This window comes from Astyanax mexicanus, chromosome 24 (assembly GCF_023375975.1).
Source record: "Astyanax mexicanus isolate ESR-SI-001 chromosome 24, AstMex3_surface, whole genome shotgun sequence".
In the NCBI taxonomy this organism is placed as follows: domain Eukaryota; kingdom Metazoa; phylum Chordata; class Actinopteri; order Characiformes; family Acestrorhamphidae; genus Astyanax; species Astyanax mexicanus.
In genome coordinates, this window is record NC_064431.1 from 14,083,369 (window position 1) to 14,101,309 (window position 17,941).

The following is a 17,941-nucleotide window of genomic DNA, read 5'->3' on the forward strand; positions in this document are numbered from 1 at the left end:
AATCACTTTTTCACACAGGGTCATGTAGGTTTGGATCTTTTTCTCCCTTAATAATAAAATCAGGAAATCAGGAAGGGGAAACACTTTTTCACACCACTGTATAATGCATTTTTGCACAAATATAAGTAAATTTCTAGAAAAAACTTGGGGCCAACGAGACAAACGTGGGGCAACACAAGTGACTTGTTGCCTGTCAGTGTGAACACAGGGTTAGCTGTGTCTGGAACATGGCCGCCATCTTGAAAGCTGCCATCTTCCCTCTCTGAACTAAAAGGGTTTCCTGTGATTTCCTATACTGTTGTCTATGCTTTTCTACAAGGACTAGGACAAGCTGTATATGGTCATTTACAGTGTGGTAAATATAATTACTGCATAACATCACCTTCAGCTCAGTGCGGGATCATAACATCAGGACCCTCTGTACTCGAAACTCGAGCAGTGTAAAGCTGATGACTCTCCTGAAGACAAGTCAAGGTCTTCTCCTGCCAGCAGCAGCCCACCAGCTTCCTGACGCTCAGAACGAAAGCTCTTACATAAGTTCTGGAGCGCCCCGGTGATTACAGTGATTAGCAGCGCAGAGCCGTCAAAAGTGAGGAGCTGTTGAAAATCGCAATTAGTTCAGAGCTCAGTTTCAGCAGTCAGACAGCGAGAGGTTAGCGGAGCAGCCTGAACTCATACTGGAATACAAATATCTTATATACTCAACATTATGCTCTCTAATTAAGAGTGAGCTACATTAAAAATTCATTCAATTATATAATTTTATTTAAGAAAGTAACAATTCAAGTAGAGGATTTTATGCAAACTGTTAAATAGAACCAGTTGCCAGAAAGGGATCTTTGCATGAGGCCACAGAATATTCACTTGCTTTGTTGTTGCTATGTGCTCACTTGTGTGAAATATTTAAGCAATAGAACACGAGAGGGAGTTCTACCTTGAGTGTTTTATTGCTTTTATACAACAGTTTCTGTTTTTACGAAATGAATAAAGAAAATAAATCAAAGAATTTCAGTAAAATTCAAGAAACTTCAAGAAATTCACTTTAAATTTGCTTTAATATGGACTGTGCCTTCCGCCAAAAAGTAGTTCCACAACAACTGTAACAGAACTGAAACTTAACTACAAAACGGTGTATGGTTTATACAGACTAACACCATGGAAGTTAGCTTGAAATCAAAATTGGGAATAAGTGAAGATGGTAAACGTTAGGAGCGTGAAATAACGATGAAACTCTCCTCTCCTGCTCCGTGGACTCGTCTTCAGGTGAAAGCTGCGGATTTTTTAAGCATTTCTGCTTGTTTTGCTGGGTGGTGTTGGTTTTAGCTAGCCGGTTGGACTGTGGTTAGGTTAGTGTAGCTTGCTTTAGCTCAGCATTAGCTTAGCTTAGCCTAGTATGGCTGGTTAGCGTTCTGGCTGTCAGACGGCATTAGCCGAGCGATTTTCTGTCCTTTTTTTCCACGAAAGACGAGCCAGCGCTGCAGGCGAGCGTGCCGCGGCTGAGCGCTAGCCTGTGCTAAGCTAACGCTGCTGCGGGTGTCCTGTATACGCTGTTACTCGGCAACGCGTCAGCAGAGTAATACAGGTTTAGTGTGAGAAGGCCGTGATGTTATCACGAATATCATCACGGTTAGATCACTTCTCAACCGATCAGATTGTGAGGTCGGAACTAACTTTTGTATAAATATATATATATATATATATATATATATATATATTGTTGGGACTGGTGCATGGTGGTGAGGTTGCTACTCTGACATTAGTTTTAGAATGTCTGGATAGGTACCTGCCAGGTGGTTGCTGTTGCATCGCAGGTGACTGCTATGGTGTTGCTTGGTGGTTGCTGTGACATACTGTAGGTGATTGCTATGGTCTTGCTAGGTGGTTGATGTAGTATTGCAGGTTATTGCTATGGTATTACAATGTGGTTGCTGTGGTATCTCAAGAGATTGCAATCTGAGTGCTAGGTAGTTGCTGTGGTATTGTAAGTGATTGATTTGGTTTTGCTGGGTGGTTGATGTATTGTAGGTGATTGTTATAGTGTTGCTAGATGGTTGATGCGGTATTGTAGGTGATTGTTATAGTGTTGCTAGGTGGTTGATGCTCTATTGTAGGTGATTGCTATGGTGTTGCTAGGTGGTTGATGCTCTATTGTAGGTGATTGCTATGGTGTTGCTAGGTAGCTGATGCGGTATTGTAAGTGATTGATATAGTGTTGCTAGGTGGTTGGTATTGTATTGTAAGTGATTGATTTGGTTTTGCTGGGTGGTTGATGTATTGTAGGTGATTGTTATAGTGTTGCTAGATGGTTGATGCAGTATTGTAGGTGATTGCTATGGTGTTGCTAGGTAGTTGATGCGGTATTGTAAGTGATTGATATAGTGTTGCTAGGTGGTTGATGTTGTATTGTAGGTGATTGATTTGGTTTTGCTGGGTGGTTGATGTATTGTAAGTGATTGATATAATGTTGCTAGGTGGTTGATGCGCTATTGTAGGTGATTGCTATGGTGTTGCTAGGTAGTTGATGCGCTATTGTAAGTGATTGATATAGTGTTGCTAGGTGGTTGATGTGGTATTGTAGGTGATTGATATGGTGTTGCTAGGTGAATGCTGTGGTATTGTAGGTAATTGCTATGGTGTTGCAAGGTGGTTTTTGTGGTATTGTAGGTGATTGCTAATTTTTGTTGTTAGGTGTTTGATGCGGTATTGTAGTGATTGGCATGGTGCTGCTAGGTGGTTTATGTGGTACTGTATTTGATTGATATGGTGTTGCTAGGTGGTTGATATGGTGTTGCTATGTGGTTTATGTGGTATTGAAGGTGATTGCTGTGGGGTTTCTAGGCAGGTGATTGCTATGGTGTTGCTCGGTGGTAGAAGTGGCATTGTAAGTGATTGATATAGTGTTGCTAGGTGGTTGATGTGTGTTTTTGTAGGTAATTGTTATGGTTTTGCTAGATGGTTGCTGTGGTATTTCAGGTCAATTTTATGATGTTGCTGTTTGGCTGCTATAGTATCCCAGGTGTTGTAGGTGTTTGCTATGATGTTGCTGGGTGGCTGCTATTGTATGCTAGGTGATTTCTAAGGCATTGCTAGGTAGCTGCAAGGTGACTGCTGCTCTGCTGCTAGGTGGTTGCTATGGTATACTAGGTCATTTTAACAGTATTGCTCAGTTGTTGCTACCTGTCTGCTAGTTGAATGATATACAAGGTTGTCACTGTGAGGTTAATAGATGGTTGCTGAGATGTTGTACAGGGGTTGCTATAGGGTTACTAGGTAGTAGATAGGTGGCTGCTGTTGTTTTACTGTGTGGTTGCTGTGGTATCACAGGTTTTATCTTAGTCCTCTTTTTTGTAGGTTGATGTCAGAACAGCTGTTGTGAGGTAAATGTCTGTAACTGAGATGTTTGACAGTACAATAGAAACTGTGGTGTTTTTCCACCCAGCGATGTCACTGAGCCCACAGCACGCCTCCACCGGCCTGACCATGATGGAGGCTAGCTATTAGAGAGCTGACAGGAAAAATGAGGTGTGTGAGTGTTTGTGGGTGGGGAGGGAGAAGGTGGATGGGGGTGAATTTCTCGCATGATTTCTCCGTCAGCGGAGCGGCAGCAGAGGGTGTCTGGTCTGGTAATATGATGCAGGACTCATGCAAAGGTAAAAATGCCCTTTTCCTAGTAATTTTCCATTCTTTACCCCAGTTACAGCTTTACAGGGATTGTGATCTCTGTTCTCCGCACTGTGGACTGGGCTTTACATATTATAATGATACATTATAGAATGATAAATAATAGATGACACTATTCTGGTGATAATTTGTAAGAAGAGATAGCTCTTACTAGGAAAAACATTCATTATAGGGACAAAGAAATAAGCACTTCCGAAAAATAACCACGTGTTCAAATTTTCAAGTCCAAATTAAATTTAATAAAAACATTTTAATGCAAAAACATTGTTCAATAAAAAAAAGAAAGAAAGAACTGAACAGACTGGAAGGGTGAGGTGTGTGTACCTCACTCTAATTCATTCTATTTCACTCTTTTTTTGCTCTACCTCGCTCTACCTCTCTCCCTCATTTTGCTGTTTTTTACCTTGCTGTGCCTCACTCTCTTAGGCTATGTTCACATTACATCAGATATGTATCCAATCCATGGACATACAAAACATGAATGTGGACTGTCGAATCAGAATTCATGTGTCTTTTTGCTTTTACGCATTAGCACTACGTGCTTCTCTCTCATACTCACACAGCTCTTGGTGCAGCTGTGCAGCTATAGCTGCAAAAACAGCAAAAGCAAACCGCCTGGCCTTTTTTCGTCTCATCGACCTGAGCATGTACTTCAGACCAGCTGTTTACTGTTTCTCCACTCCAGCTAAAGATGCTCCACATATGAGCTGCTAACACACCCATTTCCCTTTATAAAGCTAAAGTCCTCTCAAATTTAATGTTTTTTGTTGGTGAAGGAGGCAACGTTTTTACATGTATCAATGTGCAATTTTGAGGCGTTTTAGAGCCAGATTCTTTGACATTTCACACAGATACAGTTCACTTACATTTGTGAATGTGAACCGTCAAGATGGCCAAATCCAATCTGAGCAAAAAATCCGATTTGAGCAATGTGGTTTGTAATGTGAACAAAGCCTTAGTCTACCTCAATCTGCTTTATTTTATCTTATTTAACCTCACTTTGTCACTTTACCCTACTACTTTACCTCTACCTCATTCTGCCTCACTTTACATCACTCTGCTTCACTATACCTCCACAACCTTATTTTACCTTACTCAGCTTCACTCAATCTATTCTACCTGACTCTTCTTTGCTATATTCTACCTCACTACACCTCACTTCACTTTGCATTATTCTACCTCACTGTACTTTGCTTCATCACAGTCTACTTTACTCTAACTCACTCTATTCTACTTCACTTCTTTGCTTTATTCCACCTTACTCTACTTTGCTCTAATTCTATCTCGCTCTACCTGACTCTACTTTGCTCTATTCTACCTGGCTCTGCCTCCCTCTACCTCACTGTAACTCATTCTATTTCACTCTACCTTGCTCTACCTCACTCTACGTCTCTCACACAATTTCCCGATAATTTTCCTTGCTGTGCTTCACTCTGTATTACTCTACCTCACTCTGCCTCACTTTATCTTTCTTGACCTCTCTTTGTTACTTTACGCTACTACATCACCTTATCTGTCTATACCACACTCTGCCTCACTTTACTTCACTCTGCCTCACTATACCTCCACTACCTTGCTCTGCCTACTTTATTTTACTCTACATTTCTCTACCTCACTCTATGTCAAGCTCACTTTACTTCACTCTGCCTCACTATACCTCCACTACCTTGCTCTGCCTACTTTATTTTACTCTACATTTCTCTACCTCACTCTATGTCAAGCCTAGTTGTGTTATGTGAGCACAGTTAATGCAATCACTCTTTCAATGATTTTAACATGAAAATTCACAATATCATAATAACAATTTAAAAATATGATACTGTCCTACAATATCTTAGTGAATAAAGTAGTGACAAAACTGCTGTTCTGGATGTTGGACAGTAGATGAGGAAACCCAGCAGATTTTAGAAAACTCCCACCCCCATGTTTAACAGATGAGGTGGCGTATGCAGATATTCAGATCTAGAGCTACGTTTAGATTTAGAGCTACAGTACTCTCACTCATATGTTATACAATGTAACATGAATCGTGGCTTTATGATCCAGAACCAATGTTTTTGTTCTGCCATAGGTTTTGATCCATTTCTTTGTTGAGAAAATTAAAGGTACGTAGCATTATCTCTGCAAAACGGCCATCACTGCAGAGATCAAGGTCAGGGAAAGCTCTGCGATTAAGTGTCACAGAGTGCAACCACGAAGCGAAAGCCCCTCGCTGTAGGAAGAGGTGTTTAAAGCATGTATAGATTTTTCCCAGCGTCCTCTGATTGTAGATAATTACCTCTGTGATGTGAATGGGCTTCAGCGCAGCACTCCTGGAGAGCCATTAACGCTAACCCCTGCCTGGGCCAGAACAAAGAAACGGGCAGCGTGGAGAATGGAGCAGCGGCAGGACCACGGATGAGGAGGAGTGATTTTCACCTTTACACCCACTGCGAAGACCAATCACGGAGGAGAGTGAATGGCTGGCATTAGAGGGTGAGGAGTCTAGAAGGAAGTCAGAGGAGTGACTATGTTACGATTATTAGTAACAGTAAATTATAAAATGTTTCCCATTTAAAAACATATTTCCTAAATGAGAACATTTGTGTTTTTATTTGAACATTTCTATATATATTATAATTTCATCACAATTTTAACAACTAAACGACTAAAAAAACAATGCTACTAGCTCTGGAATGGCCCATATTCCAGTTCCCTCACTGAGAATGAGAACAATACATAAGCACACACACAAATAAATTATAAATTCTTCCTACAACTTACTTTGTTGTGGCCACTAGAACAATATTTCAGGGTATATATTACTACTGCAACACTTTTTTTAAATAGTTTTATCTAGTAAATAAATAATAAAGAGTTTCATATAAGCAGTAAAAACAAAACAATCTTAAAACTTCTATTTCACAAAAAGTAAGTTAACAAGACTTACCAAGATTTTGTATAACATAACAATAGTTATGTAACAAATGTGTAACAAAAATAAAAATATAACCAAAATAATGTAATTAAGCAATAGAACACGAGAGGGAGTGTGTTGTCACGAATAACATCACAGCTGTGATAACACACAACCTCAAGTGTTCTACTGCTTTTATACAACAGTTATACAAAATAAATCAAAGAACTTTAAGAAATTCAGTTTGAATTTGCTTTAATATGGACTGGGCCTTCTGCCAAAAAGTAGTTCCACAGTGAAGATGGTAACATTAGGAGCGTGAAATAATGCAGAAACTCTCCTCTCCTGCTCCGTGGAGTCATCTTCAGGTGAAAGCTGCACATTTTTTGAGCATTTCTGCTTGTTTTGCTGGGTGGTGTTGGTTTTAGCTAGCTGGCTGGACTGTGGTTAGGTTAGCGTAGCTTGCTTTAGCTCAGCATTAGCTGGCTGGTTAGTGTTCTGGCTGTCAGACGGCAGTAACTGAGCGACGGGCCAGCAATGTGGGCCGCGGGGGAGCGTGCCGCGGCTGAGCGCTAGCCTATGCTAAGCTAGCTGCTGCGGGTGTCCTGTGTGCATACATCGATACTCGCAACCATCGGCGGAGTGATACAAGTTTAGTGTGAGAAGGCCGTGATGTTATCACAAATATCAGCATGGCTAGAACACTTCTCAACCAATCAGATTGTGAGGTCGGAACTAACTGTTGTATAATGTAAAATAACAACCAAAATCTTCCTTAAACATTAAGTGTAGCATATTTATTAATATGTAAACTGCAAACAAACCATTAAAAGTAAATGCAGTACATAGTAAAATACATTCAAAATAGACTGCTTTCAAGAATATCTATTATTGCGTTATTTTTTTTTTTTATTATTGTCAGAATTGTCTGCGATATTATTGCATGTGATTCAACCTGGCACACCCCTAGTGGCCACAAATTAATTTTATCCCTCCCACATCTTTCTATGTCATGATTATGACTTTATGATCTTGTTCAGACAGCTTAATTTGAGCTATGCCCATTGCGTTAGGATACCATTTCCATGCCTTACCTGAATGAGTTGTGGCAAATCATACATTTTATTTAAAACTTTACAGAAGAGAGAAAAAACATTGTAAACTTTCAATAGAAGTCAATGAAATGAGTTAATTTCATCAAGTTAACTTCATAATTTTATCAAGAAATTTGGTCACAGTGTAAGTAACTGTTTGTCTGTTCTAATTATGTGGTAAACTATAAATCAACAAAAAAAAAGATAAGTGTTTTTCATAGGACAGTGACAATATATATATATATATATATATATATATATATATTATTCACTGATAAATTTGATAAATGATTTCTTAACCTAAACCTACCAAATTGGAGTATGCTGTTTACATGACCACTCAAAGAATCAGAATTTGAATACTGCAGAAATATAATTATTAGTTTAGATAAGAGTACATAAGATTTAACACAAAATAAATAAAATAAGAGCGAGTATTAAAGTTTCAATGAACCTCAAAAAGATGTGAAAGCCAGGCCTGAATCAGCTTAAACTGAGATTGATCTGCTATGATGATCTGTTCAGGGACCAAACTCAAATTGTAATGAACTCTCAATCTAAATAGACTCATTTTCTCTTTATTGATGGATTTCACACGCTTACAGATCAATATTTGACTCTTAATCTAGAGTTTTTTCCTTTTTTCAAACCATGAAAAATGTATTTTTTGCTGCCGCCGCTCCCCTTCCCCCACCAGCCCATCCAATCAGACAGTGTGGGTGAGCCGCATTGCCTTCGGGCTCTCTAAATCTGGTAGCTCGCTCTTAATTTCCTCCAAATAAAGGCCCAATTTCAGCTTATTTACTACAAACCCACAGAAACCACCACTGTACTCGGCCACAGCTCTCCGTTAACGCTTGTAATTTAGCGATTTGTGCTCGTATTGGGGGTTAAAACAGGGGAAAGCATGTGCTTTAGACAGGAATGGTTTCTGTGTCATCTGTATCTTACCGAGCCAAAGTCCTAGTCTAAACAGCTCTCAAGCTGAAAATACAACAATGAGAGGCTCCAGATTGGCAGGCGTGATTAGGATCAGAGCGGGGCGAGTGGGAGCACCATCTTTGTTTGCAGACTACATGTGCAGAACCAAGATAATACACTCCCAATATGGGGTGCAGTTATGTGGGTTTTTGCTCGCATTTCAAGGTCGGAAGTGCGGCTAATTTTACCACACTGATAACGGCGAGCCATCAAAGTGGGCAGAGCTCCAGCAATCATAGCGAGATTTTATATATAAAATATACTATATAAAGTATTTATTATATATATATTATAGGTTTTTGTATAAATATTTTTAAAGCAAAAACGTAAAAACATCCAACTGACCCAATCACATTAATCACAATTATGAGAGGTCGTCTTGTTTTAAAAGTAAAAAAAAATAAATAATCAAATATATAACATAAAATAGAGTATTTCTATCCATACAATATGGATTTTTTTTTATGTCAGAATTTTTGGCGATATTATTGCGTATGATATGATGTGACACAACCCTAGTGGCCACAAATTATTTTCTTTTATTCCCACATCTTACTATATCATGGCTTTGACATAATGATCTTTTTCCCACAACTTAATAAGCTGTGCCCATGCATTAGGGTATCATTCTCATGTCTTATTAAGTCGTGGCCAATAGTTTTTTTATTTTATTTTATTCTGTACAGTAGGGGTTTTGCAGAACACTCCCACCACCATGTTTAACAGATGCTGTGCTCTAGAGCTGGACAGGAAGTAAGGAAACTTCCACAGCACACTATCAGAAGGGGTAGCATTGTTATTGAACAACAGCTGTTACAGAGCTGGCCTGCTTATACAGTACTATAGTACAGTACTAAAGTACTATAAAGGGAAGTCGCCGCAAGTTAAATATCTGAAGATAATAAAATTGTAAATTAGAATTAGCACAAAAAGGACCAGTGAGTTTTTTGCTTTTTCTGTAAAGCATATTTTTTATTAGGGCAAAGCCATGTTAAGTAAAAACGTGAGTACTGCTGAGCAGGGATGACGAATATCCCCACTTTCTCGGTCACATGACACCGCGTTCAGTAGCTCCTCCATTTCCACTCACTGTTGTGCTTATGTGGATCTCCGTGGAAAGGCGGGCCTAAAGTGTAATTACGGTGTGTAGCAGTGGACAAATAGCTATTTTATTAAACGCAAGGTGATAAAACTCTGAAGAGAGGTGAGTCTGGACAGTACTAAAATAACCAGAGGACCATGGAGTTCAGAGAAAAACAGTAGGTAATTCAGACTGTAATTTTCTCAGAGGCTGAGAAAAACACGTACATGGTCGTTCCTGATGGGAATAAAATCACAGAGGAGCCCCCATAAAAGTGAAAATTACCCCAAGACCCCTGAGAAACTAACCCCATCCAGATAGGGTTTTGCACTGATTTACAGGGGTGATAGTGAAAAAAAATCCTGAGCCTGAACTTTTTTTTCCTGTTCCAACAGGGTGAGGAAGGGGGGGGGGGGGTTGTTGGGGAGGGACAACAGACTGCATATGTGACGTAACATAGGCATAAATGTTGACACATTATTCAAACATTTAATAGTCTGTGTATAACCTTATTGTCAAGTGACACATTTTAGATAACGTTTTCATTTTCATATTTACATTTTCTCCACTCTTTTTTTCTACTGAGAGCTCTTCTTAAGATGGTGTCCTTGTGTAAAATAATGTAACTTTATGTTTCATAGAGATTTTTATAAACGTCAGGACATGTGGTCTTACTGTGAACTACAAATGAACAGAAGTCACATTACAGCAGTGTTTCTCAACCCTGATCCTGCATATTCTACTGCATATTAACACTGTTCTGTATATTCTTCTGCATATTAACACTGTTCTGCAGATATTCTTATGATTTTAGCCGATCTGATTCAGGAGTTTAGGGTTAAGCAGTTTATCAGAGCTGTGTGTGGATGAAACTGGTGAAACCGGTGAAACTGCTCACTTACAAGAAGCTGCAGTTCCTCATCCAACCACTAGTCGGAGCTGCAGCAGCACAAGCCCCCGCTGTCTTTACTCAGTCACAGCTACAGCCCAGCCACGGGCTACAGAGCTCAGCTCAGCCAGTCTGGAGCGTTTTTTTTACACGTTTTTTTTTAAGTTCATCTGTGTAGGAAAAGGTTTTAAAAACGGATAATACAGCTCTCTACAGTTCACCTTTCAGCCAAAGCAGCTAACAGCAGCAGTTGTCACGGAGGCACTGCTCGGATTACATTATAAACAGGTCAGTTAGCGCGCTGCTAACCTCATGATGTTTATAACTACGGAGTTTAGTGGACACACCACGGCTGCAAGGTTAGACTGTTGAAGGCTACTGAAGACTATTAAAGGCTATTGGAGGTTATTGAAAGGGTTATTGGAGCAGAAATCAGTAAAGGCTGGTTAGATAAGTGATTCACCTCCTCGTCCTTTACTGCGGTGAAACTGCGACTAGCGCTGTCACAGTGATGTTTATTTAACGTCATTAAAACTGATTTTGTCAGGTATTGTCTTATAAATATTTACACAGAACTTATATCTCTCATAAAAAGCGTTTATTTTGGTCAGTAACACTCGTGTTTATTTACTAGCAGCGTAAATTACCAGTGTTTGCTTTGGTGTGGATGTAATTAGGGGAATCTGTACCAGCCAGGTTTGCCAGGCACCTGTGTGGCATTAATGTGGCATTTGGCCCCGCCCAAGATCGGTATCGGCGATCGGCCCATCGTGGTGAAAGACGACCGGCGATCGGAATCGGCCCCAAAAACACTGATCGGTTCAGGAGGTGTAAAAAAGGAGGTGAATTTTGGCAGTGCATCTGCGATTCTTTTGCTCTCTGCCCGTTTCTTTCGTTTAGCACAACCACTTTCATAACTCCGCTTCATTTTCACTGTGACAGCTGTCACTCTAGGTGAAAATCAAGATCAGGTGAAAATCTAGGTGAAATGATTGTGGAATTGTGGAAAACACAATTTTAGTTCAGTGATCAGGGTTAAGAAACTGCTTTAAACTACAAACATAAAGTACTGTACTAAATTCTGACTATCCACTACATCTGGCTTCTAGCTAATTAGCTATATTCATTTTCTCCTGTAATCCTAAACTAATAACGACAGTGAAATATGTGAAATAGTGATTAGCTGATCAGGTACAGGGCAAGTTGAACATTACATATATAGTTTATTTATTTTCTAAAACCTTGACTCCCTATCAAGCTAACTCACTAACACAGCTGCAGTTTATTAATCACAGTGGGTTTAATCTGTGTGCTGATACAAGAAGTGTATTTTTAACCAGCTATCAGAAACATATCATCACAGTTTACGTGTTTAGCCTACCGTTATCTTTTTTTGAGAAAAATCTCCGTATATCCAGATCTGTTTTTAAATCAGCTGAAGCTGCTGCGTCCGATCCCGCTGCTAAATCTCACAGCAAGGGAGGGGCTTCCCCCGCTCCTCCGCAAAAAAAAAAAAAAAAAACAGCAAGCTGATTGGCTGTTTCTACTGAGAGGCGGGACTTAATACCTGAACCGGCTCTATTTATTTATTTATTTATTTTATTTATATATATATATATTTTTTTTTTATAGAGCCACGCTACGCCGGATTTCCGGCGCGGCGCCGGAACGCTATCACCCCTGGATTTATACAACAAACTTTTTAGTGCAGTAAATCCGTAATCCAATCAGAGTGCTTACATTAAGACAAGCTTCTTGTTTTGTTTTGTACACCCCCCACAGGACCTCCAAAGGGCAGCTATTGTTTGCTATTGTGTGGTGGGTCTTTCTCAGTGAGTGTTGTGCTGGTATGAGTGAATCAGCTCTGGAGCAGTGCTGCTGGAGTTTTTAAACACCACAATGTCACTACTGGATTGAGAATAGTTCACCAGGAAGGATTATAATACAGTATGCAGAGAAACACATACAGGACTATACAGGACAGCCTGTAATTATACAGGGGTTGAACAATGAAACTGAAACATCTGTCCTTTTAGTGTGGGAGGTTTCATGGCTAAATTGGAGCAGCCTGGTGGTCGATCTTCATTAATTGCACATTGCACCAATAAGAGCAGTGAGAGTGTGAAGGTTCCATTAGCAGGGTAAGAGCACAGTTTCGCTCAAAATATTGCAATGCACACAACATTATGAGTGACATACCAGAGTTTAAAAGATGACAAATTGTTGGTGCACGTCTTGCTGGTGCATTTGTGACCAAGGCAGCAAGTCTTTGTGATGCATCAAGAGCCATGGTATCCAGGGTAACGTCAGCATACCACCAAGAAGGACGAACCACATCCAACAGGATTAACTGTGGACGCTGTAAGAGGAAGCTGTCTGAAAGGGATGTTCGGGTGCTAACCCGGATTGTATCCAAAAAACATAAAACCACGGCTGCTCAAATCACGGCAGAATTCAATGTGCACCTCAACTCTCCTGTTTCCACCAGAACTGTCCGTCAGGACAATAAATTATTGTGATCTAAAACCAGGTGTTTCAGTTTTATTCTCCAACCCCTGTAGATCTACAAAATTTAAACATGTCCCATATGATCAGTGGAGCTGAACGAATTAAAAAAATGAAGAATGGGTGTAGAAACAAGAAGGTGGTTATAATGTTATGCTTGATTGGTGCATGTCAGGCAGTAATTAAAAAGTCGATTTCGACTTTTGTGTCTTTTTGTAAACACGTACCACCAGCTATCAAAGTGGGCAGAGCTCCAGCAATCAGAACAAGATTTTACCTAAGCACATTTTTTTATTTTTAGACCAGAAACACATCCAGGCCTGAGCTGACCCGCCCACACAAAGCAAAATAAAGGGAAGTTGCCTCGTGCCAAACGTCTAAAGAAAAAGAAACGTCAAATTATAATTAGCACGAAAACCAGTAGTTAGCTTATCCGCGCACCCGACTAGCCACATATAGAAAAAAAGGCCGTAACTGCGAGCTCAGAGGGAGCCTTCTCAAGGTATGTACAAAACACTCCACCTCAATCAATGCAATTACTCACAGCAAAGCGGAGAGGATGATTGCTGCACTTGTCTGGTAGGCCGTCAATCTCTTGACAGACAGCGAGAGGACTGGATGATTGTCAGCTGACTCCTCTGTGAAATAAGAAGGAGAAAAGCAATCAATCAGTACTGTCATCTCCAGTCCCGGCTGGATTTCTATACTTACAGTGATCTGTGCTGCCCTGGGAACATCACTGATTAGGGACATGGGCCTGAAACATCTAAAACACCCGAAAATCTGGTTTGCTTGGTGTTCAATACAGAAGTATAAAGATTCTGGGCAAGTGGGTTTATGAGACCCCAAAAGCCTAGTCCATTTTGAATGGGTGCAGTATTTCATCACTGTTCAATATAAAAACATGTACTTCCAAAACAGGGAAAGAGATAAAAACCTTCTTTAAGGTCTCATTCCATCATTTTTTATTAATTTAAAATAGTTGTGTTCTCTGGCATGAATTAATGAATGATAAAAAGGGCTCCAGTGATCCAGTACAACGCTGGTTTAGTCCGGTGTGGGTGGGAGAAGTTTGTCTCTTGCTCATGAATATTCATACATGCAAACATATCGCGTCTGATTGGCTAACAGCACTGTGAGGCATTGAGATGACACTAATAACAGTCTTTGCAATGTCATAAGTTACTTTACATCATGTGTAATGCCCTGCTTAGCACAGTTCAGCCACTGATCTAGTCTTAGAGTCTCTGTTAAATGCAAAATCCACCGGAGATCCTATGTAAACCTATAAAAACACACAGAGATGGGTAGTCCAGGTCCAGAAAGTGTTCAAATCATGTAGTAAACTAAAAACAAAATAGAGGTTCTTGTTTTTTATTTGACACCAATGATGTTTTGTACTATGAAACAATGTCTTATTTTGGCCAAACTCTGTTAAATTTAAAGTATAACATATAGAAATATATTAGAAACTGAAAATAAACTATTTGCATAGAATAATTTGATAAATCTCCCACCACTTTAGCTAGCTTAGGCAGCAAGTTAGCTCAGATGCACGGCTCTTAAGGCTCATGCATTGGGCGTCAGACACACGTTTCAGACAGTTCACACGCGACACCCTGTATCTCTGACTCACAGAATTTACTAGAACAATGGTCACTAAAGTGCACCCCTATTATTTTAAATGTGGAAGAAGAGCAGGCGAAGCAAGTTCAGAAGAAGCCACGCACCGTCAATAAATAGAGAAATGTAGCTACACCCAATCAAACAGCCACTCAAAAAAAAGCATTGTTGTATCCAGGTCAAATTTACTGATCCCACCAATAACTTTGAAGAAGACGATGCAGGTCTGAAAAAGAAAAATCAGCCCTTTCTTTGATTTTGTGCTTTGCCAGTAAAAATAAAAACCCGTTTTAGACCCTTTTTTTTAATTAAAATAAAACTGTTTTTAATGTGCCCTCAATTGCCTTAATTAAAAAAATAAAAAGGTTAAAAAAGGATTGTTTTCCTGCTTTTATTTTTGTCAATTTCTGTTTTGTACAAATTCATAATTTAAAAAAAGGGTCTGATTTCACATTTTCATTGTAGGACAAAATCCAAGAAATTACTATTTTCTGTTTTTTATTTTCCAATAATGTTTTTTTTTTAGAATGCGTGACTCTGTTTTTAATAGCTGTGTTGTAAATAAAGTTATTTTAGCTTTTCTTCATGCCTTTTACTTGATTTTGATATCAACCCCTAGATATGAAGTGGGATTGTAACACTTACCATCCATTTATTTAGCTTAGGTAGAGTTAGCTAAGGTGCTAAGGTAAATCACACAGCATATTAGCTTACCAATTATACTTTAGTTTTCATACCTAGCTAAAATGCTAGGGTAACTTGGACAGCTTAAAATGTATTTGAATAAAATTGCTGTAGCTATATGCCTTAGGTAACTTTAGCTAACACGCTAATGTAACTTCCTAGTTATTAGGCTAACAATACAGTAGCTAATGCAACTTCCTAGTTATTTGGCTAACATTAACGTAGCTTGAACCGAGTACTTCAGCAATTCAGTCAGTCTAATCAGACTGTTTTAAAAGCTTTTATGGCAATAGAACAGCAGACATATATTTTTCTGGTCAGTCATCTTTCCAGTTCTCTCTATGTCTGAAAAAACAAACGTTCTTGAGCCGCGTTAGTCTAGCTTTAGCATGTTCAAGGTTGAGGCAGGACACGGCGGCCGTTGGGGGAATTTGACAGTTAGTTGATGGCAAAAGGCAAAGTCAAGTGAAATAAACAGAGAGCCCTCCCACGCCCCCAAAACACACTTTATACCACAGGGAAGAATTCCAGTTTGCTCTGGAGGAAAAAATCAGCCTTTTGTGACCTGAGACTAATTAAGCGATGTGTCTAGACCCCTGTCTCCATGGTCCAAAAAAAGTAGGCTGATCTGGCTTCCTAGCTAGCAGATAACATTACAGCAATGTTCTACAATGTTTTTTAAAAGGTTCAGGGAAGGTTAGAGAGTAACATCATATATATAAAGAAATATCATTCCATCTAATAATGATTTGCATCACATCACAGTAAGACAAAAGCTAAAATTATGTGAAGATTCCCAAAAATAAAAATACAATAATAAAATAGAATAGAATATAAACATTGATAAAACTGATACATCCATATATTGATATCAAATTAATAAAGAGATATGTAATAAATGTTTCATCAAACAATTTTCCACACTCTCCAGAAATTGAAGAAATACAGAATTTACATTGAAAATCAGAAAATTATAAACTGATAAAATAAACATTTTTAAAATATGTCTACCAAATAGGAGAATATGTGAATAAAAAAATATAAATGATCGAGGAATAATCATGTTGATCCACAACTTGAAATGTTGAGTGTTTTATGAACCAAAAGTATCTGAGCAAAAAAACTCAACATTTATGAAACGTTCTATTAACCAGAGGTTCCTAGCAGGTTTTGCTTTGATATGCACTGATTTATAATTCAGAAGATCAGGAAAAATCCACCACAGTTCCTTTCAAAGTTTCAAAGTTCCTACATAAAGAAATAGCTGGGATATAAACAAAGCCATTCAGAGTCAGGATTTGGTACACAAGTTCTTTATTTCAATGGTAAATGTATAAAAATGCCATTGCCATGAGTGTAAAAAATGGCAATTTTATTTACCAAATTCAGCCAACCAGTGAACCTATATGTCTTTAAATGTCACTTTTATATGGAATGTTTTCAGAAATCAACCGTATGTTGGCCCAGCGTTGATTGTCAAATTTCACTGTAAGAATGTTGCTGACTAGTGTTTGGCTGTATGATCAGAACAATGGATAATAGTTTTTAAGAAATAGAGGTTGGTCAATGCCAAAATACTAACATATTTTCAACGTTGTTGGTCTGAGGCAGTGGCGCAAAAAGGGGGTATGCAGGCTATGCGACACATAGGGGCGCTGCACTAGAGGGGGCGCCAAATCACAGCCCCAAATAAATTTCCTCTCCGGAGAAACAGCCAATCCGCTTGCTGGTTTGCGGAGCCCCAAAAACGGGTTCACTGTCATTTTTTGAATGTTCTATTAGTTTAACTGAATATAGAAAAAGAGACAAATCTAAAAAACTGATTTAAAAAACTGGAAACATTTTGCCTTAAATCCAACGCAAGCACTACAAACAGTACAGTCTGTAAAAATACATTACAGACTCGAACCTTCTAAAACTATTAAACATTGTCTTTTTCCATTGGCATCCACTGTAAAACACTCAGTATTTTTTTTTTATTGAGATTAATTAATTACACAGCAAAGCTTTCTTTATATCTGAAAAGTTACATATAGATGAAATCTTGACTTTAATCCTTAAGAAAAAATTGGTGACATTGACTGGTCTGGGAACTGGGTGAATTTCCCTGTGGTCTACACAGAAGCAGTGCTTTAACCAAAAACACACATTTCAGTGGTTCTTGGGTCATTACTGTCCTCAGGCTACAAGCAGGTAACCTGAAGATTGTTTCAAGGTGAGTGTTCAAGACAAATTACCTTTAAAATCCCAAAAGACTTTGGCCAAAGTCCCAAAATAAGGCGGCTGGTAGATATTGCCAGGACTGGAACTGACCTGATTAAACAGCTAAAATCACAACAGAACATTATTTCATTAAATTAGAACTTACATTAAAATAGTTCAAAATGCATGAATTTAGTGTGTGTTGTAATCTGATTTGTTTTTGTTTTAGCTTTTTGTTTGTGTTCATTTGCCACTTTGTTTTACCTTGAAAATAAGTAAACTGATTTTGTTGTCATGGAAAACGC